The following is a 16230-nucleotide window of genomic DNA, read 5'->3' on the forward strand; positions in this document are numbered from 1 at the left end:
AAACCCTACAGAAACATTGGTTTGCCCGGACAGTGGAATGTTTGGAACCTGTGAATGATCAATGGAACACTTCTGTGCCCCATTATCTATCAAAAACTGATGTTTCCTATTTCCCAACACCATTTTAACTTAGGGACCTTTCTGATTGACGGGAATAGGTGTAGGTTCCAAACCCTGCTTCGGGCAATCCTAACGAAACAGAATATCATCAAAAGGAAGCTCTTCAGATAGATATGCAGCAGAAGGATGATCAAATATGTTCCTAGTATCCACACTCGAAGTCTGATTATCCTGTGAAAAAGGTTGCTGAGGATCCTGTGCAAACGGACCTCTACCAGGGCCCCTACACCCGCGCGACCTCTGGATCGTCTACCCATATTCCCAAATGTGTTATTCGACCTCTGTCAAAGGACGGGGCATTGTGCACGCCAATTACCCTCTTGTCGACAATAGGCACACTGGTTAATGTTCACAGGACCCAAGGGCACATTCCCTTGTGGAACAGACTGACCTCTAATCTGCGAACTACCCCCTCTGGGGCCTCTAACAATTTGCTGTAATAGTACTTTAGTTTTTTTTAAATCACCTTTTTGCTTTTCAACTCTATTTTTTTCATTGTTGACACGATTCTCGTAGTACTGAGACATGTGCAGTACTTCTGATTGGGACTTCGCCTGCCATGCACTCTCAGAAGACATAATTTGCGACTGGATGTCAGGCAGCAATCCACGCACAAATTTGTCCACAAATAATCTTTTCCCAGACTCTGTGCCTAAGTCTTGTCTGCTGAAATCTGAGAATACCTGTTCAAACCGATTAAAGAACTCGGTAGCACCCTCAGACTTCCCTTGGACACAGGCCGTAAGTTTGTCCCAAATAATTCTTTTCTCAGGAATTATGGTTTTCAATTTTGTAATAATTCAATCAGGCAAAGTTAGTATCACCTGGGGCAGTCTTTCACCAGCTGGCCTTTCTCCATCGAGTCTAGTTATGTTCGCCCATGTATCTCCCAACCCTGGCACGTCGTCTATAGTCCTAACTTGTTTCCATAAATCTACGGGCAGGAGTACAGGAAATAACAAATCAATATCACCTAGAGTGAATACTGAAGACTGCAAGCCAGACTCTATTTCTTTATGGAATCCTTTCGGATTTTTCCTAATATCAGGAATAGATTATCTAATAGAATTCACTTCCTATCTTGAGAACGTGACATGAACAAACTGCGATACATAATGTGCAGGAATGTTCACAGCGACTATATTTGCTGCAGGATCAGCCGCAATCTCAACCTTCGGGACAAATGTCGGAGGAACCTCTCTCATAGGCAACTGAGAAGTAGGCAACTCCGAACGCTTACTAATCAACAGAGCCAAGTCGAGGGCTAAAGCAGTCGAAGAAGTGTCAAGTGAAAAAGCTCTCTTATAAATACTCAATAACTCTGTGGGACAACTAATTTTTCTCTTTACATAATCATCCTGCAGGTACTCTATCATTACCTGCATCATTTTCCTCTGCATTTCTGGTGTACACTGACTGTATGTGTCATATACTTCAACTGGAGTTATCGACATATCTGAAATCCATCTAAGCGCGTCTTTCGTACAAATTCGTGCTTCCTCAGACATCAATTTTCGACAAGGAAGGAACCGTTTCTGTACATACATACTTTCCCCCTCGTCATCCTCATTCTGTAACCTTTCCAACTCCTTTCTATACTCAAATAACCTCTCGACATGCTCATTTACTTTCTCCACAGTGTCTCTTGAAAACGCTAAAGTGTTTAGATCCCTTAACCCTTGCGGGAGATCTGTATTATTTAATTTGCCACACATTACACATAAATGAATCCCTAAACCTTCAATAAAAACATTTTTCTCAAGAAACGTATCCATATTAAAAAGTGTTGCAAAAACATTAGCTTGATCATCTCTCTCCATACAATGCTTAGCCCATGCAATCAAATCCGTTTCTTCTCTAGTGGTACAGTATTGCGAGTGACAACCCTTGACCCTACACCCTGATCGACTACAAGCGGCACAGGACCACTTGGATGGGGGGGAGCAGGCAAATTCAATGGAGGTCCTGTTACTGGTGCAATAGGAAGGGGTGGAGGAATAGGTGGAGGAACAGTAACTGGAGGAAGAGGAACATTAGGAGGAGCAGGAACAACAGGAACAACAACAGGTAGAGCAGAAATATCAGCAGGAAGAGGCAAAGCAGCAGGAAGAGGAACATACGGAGGTGGCGCAGAGTCACCAGTCCTTCGTTCAGTTAACAATTTGTCGATTAGTTCATCGGAAACATGAAGATCTTTGGAAGGATAGATTTTCTGAATTCCAAGTGAGAAAGCCCTATCCATATTCCTAGTCGACTCAGAATGTTTATCTTGGTCATACAATAATGCTTTTTCGGCATTTGTCTTATGACAGCGCACATGTTTTTCTCTACTCTTAAGTTCCTGCAACACTTCTTTTTTCCAATTCTGCAAAACATCGAATACTGCAGGTCTAGCCTTTTTCTTTAATAGAATCAACTCTAAATACTCAATACGAGGGATTTCAAAACTGCTATTGGTTGTCCACTGAGGTTCGGAGGCATGTCTGGTTTGTCTGTGCCAAATATCATTAAACACTATACTTCCAATGCCATGCTTACAGTACATAGTACACGCCGGCGACCCCTCCTGTGGTGCTGGACGGCTAAATTCCAAAGATTGTCTATCACTGAGGAACAATGCCCGGAAGCAGGTAGAGAATTTCCCAGGCATATCAAATTATTGGTGTTACCTGGTCAATAATTGTGTCTGCAGATACAATACGCCAAAATCAAATTATCAGGATTATTTAAGAGTCGGGTCACGACTCACCTGATCGATTCCTAAGGAGGTCCGATCTGATTACAAAGAATCTTACCTAACTAATCTTACCTCGTGTTTGGTGATTACAGCAAATCTGCCCGCCTCGACAAGTGGACCCTCGTCAAGATGCAGTCTCGGACCACACGCTAATCGTCCAGGGATCGGGTCATGCAACGCTGCTGAGGTGTCGCGTCTCGTTCAGAAGGGGCCCCTTATTTTGTCACACCCTCCGATCCCGGTCGATAGTGAGGGTCAACCTTCGATAATCCGGCATCAATCTTGAGGGTCCCTATTCGGGCGCCAACTGTGAAAACAAAATGAAAGTATCGAGGCAGAGTACCCCAAAAGGAAATACACCGAACATGGGTTACAAAGGAACATACACAGATCTTTAATTTATACTGAACAGTTACAGAGAAAAAATAACAGATAGCTATCGGCCCTCAGTACAACACAACAAACACCAGCGTGGTTCAGTGTGTTCAGTGAGAGACGCTGTACATTAGAATTTGTTGCTCTTTTATACCATTTGCGAACATGATGTCCAACCCTTCTTCGGGTTAATATTCCTCTAATACATTACTGATCTAGGGTTCATGCCGAGTTCGCATATCCACATGCAACTAATTTGCCTTTAATACATACGTCAACAAGCCTACACGGCAACTGTGTATTTTAGGATCTCATAAAGGTCTTCTCAAACATTAATACAATGTAGTTTAAACAAGTGTTCTTAGTTCAGTATTTTAATACATTGTTCTTAACATATGCTCACGGATTAGTTTCACTGGCGTGAGTAACCCTTTACACACAGGTCAACGAAGGGCAAGGTCTCAGTTCACGACCCCAACAAGTGGCTTGCAGGCAAGTTACATATTAATTACACACAGAGCTCAAGACGGCCATGTTGTATTTCGGAATGACATCATCCACCATTTAAACTCACAGGGTGACTTTACAGAGCGAACCTAAAATGGCGGGTTGACCCAAAATGGCGGCTTACATTGATTCTAAGGTCAGGACCTTGCAAACCAGATTTCTTTGCAAGTGGCTTATAAGCAGCTTGGCGTAGGCCAATATACATATATTTGTTGCAATACGAGGTACGATATAATTTTTCGTTTGACACAGTGACCTGGAACACACCCGCTTTGTTTCGTAAAATGACCTTACAAGACACCACCCTTCAGTTCAAAATCCTTGAAAATCCTGGAGAAAACAACAAGAGCTCTGTGCTCTACCTATGGGCGCAAAGCTATAAAATCTTGCTCACGGAACTAGACACAGACATTTATACGCTCCACAACAACCCTGACCAAGTAAAAAAAAAACTATGGAGAAGAGAATGGTGTGAGACTTGTGACATCAGACCATCCTACAGGCTCATGCAAGAGGTCCCTTGTGAAAAACAAGGACTAAACAAGATACATACTCCATGGAAACTTTTTCCTGATGTAAGAAGAAGAAGAAGACTTTATATGATGTTTCATATGAACATGTTCAAAACGAGAGAAAGAACAAATTCATGGTCAACAGATAAATCAACATCAGATCTATGTAGACTGTGCAGTGACTCGAAAGAAACCCTAAAACGTCTTATTATGCTTCACCCTCACTGAGGAAAGAAAACACCAGTTTGGGAAAGTTTTGACCGAGAGACCAACTATATGTGCTAAAGACTGGTGGCAGATAATGTTTGATGCGACTGATCGAAAACTAATCGTGACTCTAACCTTTTTCTTAGAAGCCATGGTCAAACGATTGGACTGCGCTGAGGAGGTGGTGGCAATTGACATAAAACATCAACCGCACTTGACCATGGCCTATTATGAAGGTGGTGTTAATTGTTGTCTATGGCGTCTTCTAGGTTCATTCTCAGTATTATGAATGGGGCGTTCTTTTTTAGTATCCATGTAAAATATGTAAGATTTTTGTTTATATCAGATGAACCTTTTCTTCTTTTTTAAAGGTTTGTAATAGGTTTGTAATAAACCTAATAAAAATAAAAAAATAAAAAAATAAAAAACCAACAGAGAAGAAGGACTTTGGTTGGGACTTCTCCTCCCACACAAATCTCCTTTATACCTCCCCAAAAATATCTGTCTTTACAAATAGTCTGGGCTCCCACTCCTTCAAGCAGCATAGAGGCACTAGACCGGGGTGTCCAATGTCCCTGATGCTTCTTATACTTGTGATAAAAGCGCTTGGGCTCTGGATCTGAAATTATGAAGATATTGGAGCAGGGGTGCAATGAATGTGAATGGAGCACAGGTTTTGGCAGAATGATGAATACCTCTTGCCGGCATAGAAGCAAATACGCCCCTAACAAACTGCTCTAATGTGGATAGTTGAATTACTCAGCCGGGTCTTCTGATACAGAATCAACCATGGAAAATCCAAATGTAGTCAGGTGCCTGCACTCGGAGGGAAACCTATAGTCGACAAATAGGATTTCAGATGGGCTCTGGAATTTCTGGACATATGGATTAGTGCTGAAATCGGCATGATAATGAAACTGAACCTAAATGAGATGCTTTTGCAACTGAAAACAGACCTCGACTGATGATTGAAAATCAATCTATCATTGTGATGTCGATCAACGCCTTGATTCTTTTCTTTTGTGGAGATGCTTTATACTTTGAAAACGTATTAACATTGGGGGATATGAATCTCTTGATGGATTGTCACGATTACCCCGTGGCCAACCAGCTTAAAGTCCTTCTTACCTCGCGTGGTATTAAACTCTACTTGATGTAGAAGGACATTGCTTCGATCATGTATCATTAAAGGCTCTTTTTTTTTTTAATTGAATTTTTTTGAACCATTTAGGTTATGACATTAAGAAAACAATCACACAGCCTCAGAAATAGGTTCAAAGAATGTGTACACAACCTTTACCCCCTACCGTCCCCCCATACCCCCTCCTAACTAATAAGGCAAAGGTCCAACACTGTAAAATGAAATATATTACAAATAATGGGCCGTTCATATGTAAACGCTCAAAGCGTAGGGCCCAAAGCCCCAGGGCCAAATCGTCCTCCTCATTGTGCCCCTCCAATCCTTGGGCGTAGTATTCAGTGAGGCCAGTCCTCAACTCAGGTGATAGCACTAGATTGTTCCTTCAGGCTCAATTTGCCCTCCCATATTTGTCAAAGAAAGGAAGCCACAGACCCTCAATATTGGTCCTGGATTCAGCGATCAAGTGGGTGAGGAACTCCATGTCATATATGGCGTGCAGTTTAACCACCCAATCCTTTTCCCCTGGGGGATGGGGAGCCTTCCATCTCTGAGCCCAACAGCACCTGGCCGCCACCAACATAACCTGTAACATGTGGTCATGCGTCACCTTCAGGCCTCTCTCCACCTCAATACCAAACAAGACCAACCATGGGGATAGGGTTTTATCAATACCATCCACTTCCTTTATCCAGAATAGGACCTCATTCCAATAAGTTTGTGCCACTCTACATTTCCACCACATATGTACATAGTCTCCCCGCTCGGTGTGGCACTTCCAGCAGTGTGGGTCATAGCCTTTCCTCATTCTGGCTATTCTCTGTGGGGGATAGTGCCATCTATGAATTAATTTCAGGGCCTGGTGGCGATACTGGGGTGCAGCCGTGGAGCGATAGGCCTATATACACATCTTGGTCCACCTCCTATCGGTAATGGGCGTGCCCAGGTCCCTTGCCCACTGCACCTGGGCCGGGGGGGGATCCCTCGGGGTGGACAGCAAGAGGAGGCCGTAGAGCCTGGCTATTACCCCTTTGGTACCTTTGTACGTGATCAAAAGTTTTTCAAAGTCCGTTAAATCCCTCCTAAGGGTGTCCCCCCATTTACATTCTGTGAGGGCCCCTTTAAGTGTCAAGAATCGGAATGGAGAGAGATTGCCCAGGCCCAAGAGGTCCTTAAGGTCTCTGAGGGAGATGAACGAGCCGTCCACCCAAAGCTGTCCTGCTCTGCTCAGGCCCGCCTCAAACCATTTCTGGAAAGCTAGTGGTTCATCGATCCCATCCATCAGTGGAAGAGCCCAAATGCAACTCAGAGGCGAAGGCCAGGTCGTGAGCCATCTGACGTAACCCTCTTTTTTCCATATGGACCACAGAACCCCCAGGACCGGATGGTTCAGGATACTTCTTGGGATACGTCTCTTGGGGACCCACAGCCATTCATCTAGGGTAACCGGAGAAAAGAGTCTGTTATCCAGAGCCACCCATTGTTTCTTTGTGTTCTGTGCGAAGTGGTCGACCAAGATTCTCAATTGGGCTGCCTTGTAATATGTGTCTAAGTCTGGGAAGGTAACCCCGCCCTCATCCTTGGGCCTCGTGAGTACTTCATAGGCAATTCTGTGGGACCTCCCCGTCCAGAGATAGCGCAAGAGGGCGCGTCTGATCTCAAGGAGGAATGGCCTTGGTATCTGGGTTGAGAGCATCTGGAACAGGTAAAGGAATTTGGGGAGAATCACCATTTTAATTGAGTTAAGACGAGCCATCCAAGATAAACCCGATTTTTCCCATCTTTCCATATCTCGTTTGATTGCGGCCCACAAGGGTGGGTAGTGACTGTGAAAAGATCCGCTAGATTAGGCAGTATCTGGATCCCCAGAAGACAGAAGCCCCCCTCCCGGTTGGAGAACGGAAGGTCCGCCACATACTGTCTATCCACTTCACTGAGCTGCCCTGCCACAAATGCAACCGACTTCCCCAGGTTCACCCTGTAGCCCGCGAGGGCCCCATATTGTTCTAAACTGTTCAAGAGTTCGGGAACTGACTGGGAGGGATCGGAGAGGTAGAGCAGCACATCGTCTGCAAATAGACTCACCTTGCAGTGCATGTCCCCCATCAGAATGCCTTTGATCTTATCATTCCCCCTAATCTCTACGGCCCAGGGCTCCATCACAAGTGCATAGATGAGAGGAGATAGAGGACACCCCTGCCTGGTGCCCCTCTACAGTGGGAACACCGCTGATTCACCGCCATTGACCACCACCCTTGCTGAGGGGTTAGAGTAAAGGGCGGGAAGCCACCCCAGACACCTCGGCCCCATCCCCAGAGACGACATGACTCCCCCTATAAAAGACCAGCTCACCCTGTCAAACGCCTTCTCCGTATCCAGGGACAGGAGAAGAGCGCCCTCCCTCCTAACCTCCCGCGAGCCCAATATGTGTAGGGTTTTGCGCATACTATCGGCGCCCTGCCTATTGAGTATGAAACCTACTTGGTCTGGGTGAATCAGTCGTGGGAGGTACCTCTCTAGACGTGTGGCCAGGATTCTGGTAAATATTTTTGCATCCACATTTAAAAGTGAAATAGGCCTATAAGATCCACAGCCTGTGGGGTCCTTGCCCAGCTTTGGTATAACCGTGATCAGAGCTTGTAGAAATGTCGGTGGGATGGTCTCCGGGTTTCTGATCTGATTAAACATCTTAGTCAGTGGCAGTATCAAAACCGCTTGGAATTGTTTAAAGAAGTCAGCGGTGTAGCCATCCCCACCCCCCGGGGCCTTACCACTTTCAATCGTTCGATGGCCTGCTCCACCTTCTCCCCCAGTATGTCCCCCTCCAGGGCCTCCCTCGCTAGTTCCGCGAGCCGGGGGAGAGGGTGGTCCTCTAAATATTTCCGTAGCTCGTCTGGGGATCCCCCCTCCTGTTTGGCATATAGCTTTTGGTAAAACCCCGCAAAAGACTGTATTATATGCTCGGTTTTGGTTTGGATCTGCCCACCCCCCTCTTTGATTCCCTCCACCCGTCTGTTTGCCCTGTTCCCCCTTATGTGCCAGAAGGGTCCCAACCACGTCTCCCTTTTTGTAATATCTCTGTTTGGTGTATCTAATTTTTTTGACCACCTCCCCAATTAAGACTGTGTGCAGGGCTTGCCTTTTTTCTCTCATTTCCCCCAGGATGGTTGCCCGATCTACATCACCATTAGTGAGCTGTGACCTCAGGGTTCACAATTCTTCCCGTAGCCCTGATTCAATTAGGGCCCTTTCCCTCTTTCTCCTGGAGCCTTCCGCTATGAGGAGGCCCCTAAACGTGGCCTTGGCCGCCTCCCAAACAGTGACCATTGATGTTTCACCCATGTCATTTGTTATAAAATAGGCTTCAATCTCCTTTTGGAGGAGTTCTTTAAACACTTGATCTCTCAGGAGGGTGTCATTACAACGCCATCTGTAAGATTTTGCTGCTTCGTGTAATTGCCAGTCCATGACCAATAGGTTGTGGTCTGACCAGGTGACGGATTCAACCGATGGGTCGCTTATCACCCCTCCTCCCTCCTCCGACACCAGCAGTAGGTCAATTCTGGTGTACGTTTGGTGTGGGGAAGAGAAAAATGTATATCCCCCGGGTGCTTGGTTACATTTTCGCCAAATGTCTACCCTATAGTATTCCTGCAAGAGATCCTTCAGTGCGAGGTTATTCCTCGTGGGTTCCTTTGTCCCTATCCCCTTCGCTGTCCACCAGTCTAGCCGGGGATCCGTGATAAGGCTAAAGTCTCCACCAAGAATCATTGCCCCCTCGGCCCATTCGTCCATGACCTGAAGTATCTTGTGGATAAATTTTACCTGGCCAGAGTTGGGCGCATATATAGTGGCCAAAGTAATTCGCCTCCCCTGAGAAAACCCCTTTATGCCCAAAAATCTGCCCCTGAACTTCCTTTTTGTCTCTACTTCTGTAAGATGCATTGATTTGCCCAAGAGAATGCCCACCCCCTCCTTTTTGGAAGACCTATGTGAGGCCCTGAAATTCCTGCCAATTTCCCTCCCCTTAATCGTCGACTCCGCTCCCCTCCGATAGTGTGTTTCCTGCAGGAAGAGAACAAGCAGTTTCTGCTTGCGAAACATGTTGCTTGTGAGGGAGTGTTTATTCTGAGAATTCAGGCCCTTTACGTTGAGCGTCCCGACTCGACCTTCAACCATGGTCATCGTTGCCCATGCTCATTAAGACAACAGTGTGGTCCCCCGGGTCCATGTACACCCCTAGTTCTTTGTCCCATGATGTGTTGTTCCCCTTAACCTTTACCCTCTCCCCACCTCCCTCCCTCCCTGTCCCTCTCCCCTTTCCCATCTAACAAGGCGTTCGTCTCCTTCCACCAACTCGCGTCGGAGTTAGTCGACGAACCGCCAGGATCGCATCCCTGGCCCCTGGAATTTACCTAATAACCAAACTTGTTTCCCCCGTCTTTGTCTCCAGGGTGTCCCAACATATTAATAATATTCAGGGTCTCTGGGGAGCCCTACGCCCCCCAAACCCTCCGGGCCAAGCCAAAACGGCTCAACCCTATCATTTTACCTGCCAGCCCCATGATATCTTTTGAGCTTGGGGTTGAGGCTCATGAACTTTAGACTGCTTCACTCCTTCCGTTTCCCATCGTATAATTTTACACTCTCCCCCGCCCCCCCTCGTCAAACAAAACCATTTGCCAACTGTGGCAACATGTGAACCTCAATTTCTATTTCAATTTCCCTCCCCTCCCCCCTATGGTCACCAGTACCACAAGGCAACCGCCAGAACAACTCTGTTACAGTAGTGCTTCCCATGATGTTCTGAGTGGACTCATGTGGGTCGGTCTGTGGGTGGATGTCGAGTTTTCTGGAACTTCCGTGCACCCTTAACCTTGAGCTTCCCCTGAGATAGGGCAGGACCCTGTGGGGCATGGTTGTGGCCACCCCCATCTCCACTCCGATCCTGGGACGTGCTTGGGGTTCCCACCAGGTCCTCGGTGGCTCTCAGGATATCTTCCTCCGTTACAAGTTGGTACTTCTCGCCCTGCCACTCAAAAGCTAGATAGAATGGGTGACCCCCGCGGTAGCGGACACCCTTGCCCTGCAGCCATCTGGTGATGGGCCCGCATTTTTTCCTCATCTGAAGTGTGAGTGCTGAGAGGTCCTGAAAGATTGTCACTCTTGAGTTCCCATATTGAATATCCTTTAAGGTCTTTGCCCTTTCCAATACCTTGGCCTTATCTCTATAATAGTGGAACCTCGCCAATACAGAGCGCGGGCCTCTGCTGCCCCCGCCAGCTCGGTGGGTCCTATGATTCATAACCGTTTCCCCAGAGTCAATTCCAAGGACGATCCTGATGATGTCCTGTACCTTTCCTTCAAGTCCTTCCTGAGTCTCTCCCTCGGTTTCCACCAGTCCGAAGATCCGTAAGTTATTTCTCCTCTCGTGATTTTCCATGTCATCGATCCTCAGGCAAAGGTCCACCTCGCGGCGCCTCATCTCCTTGAACCTAACCTCTGTCTGTGCTTCGAGGAGGTCGGCAGAGGCCTGGTTGTTCTCGACCCCCTCGATTCGGTCTTCTAATGTCGAAACCTTTGTGGTGAGGTCGGACAGTTTTGCCCCCATATTGGACTGCATCCCTCTTATTTCCTCCAGAATTGTTTGGATACTGCCCTGGATGGCCTGCAAGTCCGGAGTGGTTTGGGCAGGGGAGGGGTTAGTCGTCATGTCTGGGTGGCCTGGCGTAAATTGATATTTGGCTAAAGTTTCCCTCCACCTCATGTGGCGCCATTCCCCCAAAGCGTTCCTGGCTTCCTTGTGTGTTTCGTAGCTTCTCCCCCCGCGCAGGGTCTATTTTACCGCCTCCGCGGCAGGCTAATGCCACCAATATATTGCTGAATCACCACCACGTGCACCCCTAAGGAGGGCTGGGCTCAGCACTTCCCTTAAAAGCTTGTAGTGGCCCTGTTGCTGTTTACAGTGTTTTCCGTGCTCTAAGGATCTTCCCCACCGGCATCTTGGGCTCTGATTGGTTCCCCCGAGTTGCTCCGGGGCATCTGCTAAGTCCTTGCTGTGGAATTCCGGGGGGGTCACAGAGCGCGGAGGCCAAAGGCTCTCAGTATTCGTAGGGACCTAGTTGTTCTTTATCCCCCCTAGACCCGCCCCATGTGGTAAAAGGGGGGCCACGGCATCTGGAGGTGGTCTGCGGTCTGTCTCCTGGCCCTGATGATGTCACTGCCTCCCCTCCACTGTGGCATGTATGAGAGGCCCAGGGCGGCTCCCGGGGGGTCCAAGGTGCCCAAGGGCCAAATTGATGTCCTCCAAGGTGCCTAAGTGTGTGCAATCCAATGTCTGTGGGTCCAGTGGGCGGTGTGGGGGACAAAGGAGGGAGTGTGGGGCCGCCGGGTGCACTCCCGCGTCGGCCTGGGGTGGTGGTAGGGCCCGGCTGGAGGACCAGTGTTATTTATTTATTTAACATTTATAAAGCGCTCACACAGCCCGCAGGCATCGAGGCGCTGTTACAGGAATTGTTTGTTTTTCTTAGTTGCGTAATTGTGTTTTTTTGTCTTAGTTACGTATTTATAACGCGCTTAAACACCCAGAGGTTTCTAAGCGCGGACCCGGGGATCGAACCTGTTGTTCCTTCGTGTCGTCTTGCTTCAAGACGCGCACGCTGCCGCTGAGCTATCCTCCCAGGTGCCACTGGTTGGGGTAAGGCTCTTTTAATAGAACTTGACAAGAGGTACAAGTCCTGGCCCAATCACTTTATAAGGCTTTTCAGCATTATTGATCCGCAGCTTCTAATCGACGTAAATGGCCGAACCTCGGCTTCGTCAAACGAAAGACAAATAAATGACTATTGCTTCAACTTCAGGAGGAACTAAATGGGATGATAGACGATTTTCGAAGCTCTGTGATAGGTTTTAGTGGAGCCCCTTCGGATGGTGTTTTGTCCAGCATGTTATGTTCTCCCTCGCTCGAAGAACATAGGGTTTAAAAACCTTCTCCCGTTTGGTTCTCAAGGCAACTGAGAGAGTTAAAAAGAATGATGAACAAGGAAGAAACTGACCTCAGTCCTCTCCTTTGATTAGTATCTGACTCAGCAATATAACCTTTTGCAATGCGCAGGACACATACAGGGAACTGGTCGAACTGCTGCTCGCCCCAAGGAGTATTGGTCAACCTCCAAAGGATATCTTCTCCAGATAACAATATCTACCTTAACCTCATAATGAATGAGATCTATGTGGCTTATTTAGTTCCATATTGATTATTTCTACTCGAGATATATGTGAATACCTTGTTGGGCGTGAAGGTTATGCAGTGGTTGTTGGGTGAATCTGGGGGCTTTGTCCATAGTGTGATGGAGTAACTCTGATGATGTATAACCATGATGCATGACACTAAGATTGGAAATGATATGTGTACGTTAAGTTATCAAATTGTCATATATAAAGGATTGAAGACACAAGGCAGAAAGATGCTGGAGAAATGATACAGGTAGCAGTCACAAACACTTGCACAGCCATAATGTCCTTCATCTTCCTAGAGCTGGGGTGAGCCAACTGTGCACCCCATTATCCCCGCCCTTGGATCTGCTAGCTGTGGCTGATGGAAATATTAGGTCATGCCATCTTGATATCCTACCGACTACTCCCTTAAATTGGCAACCCAAGGTGTGGCAAGGACATGGGGATTGCAAATTCCAAGTCACATGGCTGCATACCACTTACCTGTGCAGGTTTTAGTCAACCTCAGTTCACATTGTCAAGTAGCAGCAGATGGTGCATGCTGTGTAGGACACAGCGAGCTAGAACATGCTGAAGGTGCATATGACACAGTGCGATGCTGGTCTGTACAAGTGGGCTAGGCCAGCCAGGGCTGTGAGCGGTGGGAGTCCCTGCCATTGGCTAAAACCATTGAGGAGACATGCAGTGCCATAGTCCATGTCCAAGGAGCAGAGCGGATAAGTGCATGAAAAGCCATTCGTTCAGCTGCTTTACTTTGTGGTCTGTTAAAGAGTTGGGGGTGCACTACATGCAAATAACACCAACAATTGAGCATAAAGTGCAAGCACAACCCCCCATGAAACGAAGACCTCAGTGGATTAAACCAAGAACCCCACCCTTCAAAGAAAACACAGCAGTCAAGATCTCAAAGGTTTAAATAGGATCTTCTGATAATGAAATGCAGGGCAGGTGTAATTTCAATCTTTTATTGAAAGGCCTTCAAATGTATTGGACTAAACCAATGGATTGCATGGTCACTGTGTAAAATGCTAATGGATCTTTCTATTTGGAGGACACTTGAAAGCTGTTAAAATGCAGTGTGTACAGATATACACCATCTACAAAAAATGATGTATTACCCTCTGGCATAGAAATTGAAGTGTGAGCACTGCACCCCACCAAACGAGAAATCTACATCCCCTAACATTGCCTGTGGTGTCTGTGTGAGGAATTCGACCATCCGCACAAGGAGAGTGTGCTGCCCTGGGCTTTTTGATTTTTTGATTATTTAAAAGAATGAATGATAGGAGATCAACCTCCGGTAAATATGTGGGGCCATTCCCGCACATATTTTCCACGCTCACGACACAGCAGAAAAATAGTCATGTACTCTGGGAGGACACAGCCTTCCAGCGCCGCTCTCCCCTGTCATGTGTAGCTGACAGCTGACAGCTGTGGGTACATCAAAAGCGCCTGGCCATTGACAGCCTGATTAGCATTTCAAGGCCCCATGGATTTGCATCTCCTTGTTACACCTTGCTGGTGAGGGCGAATACTGAAGAATGTCAGTTAGCAGGCCAGGAAGTGACAATCGAGACCAAAGACCAACACCTCTTTGTAATGCAATGTGTCAACTTGGTACTACCACCCCTTCTTGGTATGAAAGGGCAGTGAATGTCCTGTCTGGAACCACTCCTATCAGAGCAGGGAAGTATGTGAATTGTAGGAGACGAACATCGTCCGGCAACCCCCTACTTCAAAAGAGACCCATGTTGTGACCGAGCGTCGCATAGGGCTCAATTAATTATGGAGACACTTTGATGTACAGCAAACAGGAAGATGGGTGGGACTTAGAAGCATATATTGTCATCCTCCCCTTGTCTGTTTCCAAGTGCTCTGATTCTGACCTGAAGCATCAATGAAGATTGTTGGTGGGGAACCAGGATTGGTTCATTAAGATGGGCTTAGCCTGCATCAATCACTGGGGCCAGTTTGGCTTTAAAAGAGGGCTGAGCCCCTCACTGATCAGATCATCTGAAGACTTTACAAGGAGTAAGAAGCACTCATTTGGACCAGAGGTGAAGGTACAGTTTATCTTACATCTTCCGCCAGTGAAGGAAGGCCGGGAGTTCCAAGAGGAAAGCAAGATCCCTCCCCTAAACATCTCCCAGGGAACAGAGGGAGATACCGGACTCAGAGGACCCATCCAGCAGCTCCAGAACTGGTACTCAACCAGCACACAGCATGCTCTGCTTGGTCCTGACAGCAGGCTTCCTAGGTGGGAAGTGCCGCAGAGTCCCTGGACAAAGCACAAGGCCCATACCTGCTAACACCCTCCTAAACTTTTAAGCCCTGTGAAGAAGCTAAGAGGAGTGCCACGCAAGCATCATCCAGCGTCCATCTTTTTAAGGACAATTTCGAGACAGTCGAGTCCTCGAACCGCATCCGGCTTCACCGCTGACTGTTGTTACACAGCAGTCACCAGAGCCGTTCGAGACACCTAGGCCAGCATTCCAGATGTGCCAACCAGCACAGAGACAACGATTCTTGGCCCTGGGCCACCGCGCTGCACAACCTGAAGAGGTCCGTCCAGCCTCGCTTGCCGAACTGCCTTCCACCTGGTACCCGCAGCTGTCCCGCCACTAACTCTGTCTCACGGGCTGCAAAGCACCCTGGAACTGCCATGACGCTGTTGAGCACGAAGAACTTCTTCAGCAACAGGTACATTGTGGTTCTGCCCCTCTGGTCCTTCTCTGAAGGCCCCTAGAGACAGTTAAGACTCTTTGCCCCTTTGGTGTGTTGAAACCAAATAACCTCAAACAGTAAGACTGATAGCTTTACCAACTACCCTCCTGTCAGTATCCAGAGTGCATCCATTTCCTTTGTGAAACTGTCTGTCCTCTGTGTTCCTTTACAGGGTGGGTTGTAATTGTAGTGTGTTAAGAACTGTCTGTTGTAGTAATAATAAAGTAGATATTTTTACACAACCTTTACTGGACACTCCCTTTTATCATTGGGTAATAATTGTATTGTTGCTGTGTTGCAACTAACCAACGATCCACAACCTTGTAGAGATAAGCCTGCCGTTCCATCCACGTTACCAAAATTGGACAAAGAGGTCTTATAATTTACTTGTATTCTAATATGTTTGGATCCCTTCTGGTATACTAGAGGTGTGGGGTTGATTGATGGTTTAGAAACCAATATTCATGCCAGGACCACTGGTGCACCAGATGTTGATTCGTCACAGTCTGTGCTTCCCCATCTCTACAAAAAAGGAAACAATTTCCTTTGTGCAAATCCATTGATCAATGGACTCCTTCAGTGGATGACTGCCATCTTGGACTTAGTTGGCTGGCGCTACCAACCAAAGGCATTATCAGCTTGAGAGTGGGAAAAAGGATTTAACCTCCCTGCCA

The sequence above is a fragment of the Ambystoma mexicanum genome, chromosome 10 (genome assembly GCF_040938575.1).
Source record: "Ambystoma mexicanum isolate Mex_15411 chromosome 10, UKY_AmexF1_1, whole genome shotgun sequence".
In the NCBI taxonomy this organism is placed as follows: Eukaryota; Metazoa; Chordata; class Amphibia; order Caudata; family Ambystomatidae; genus Ambystoma; species Ambystoma mexicanum.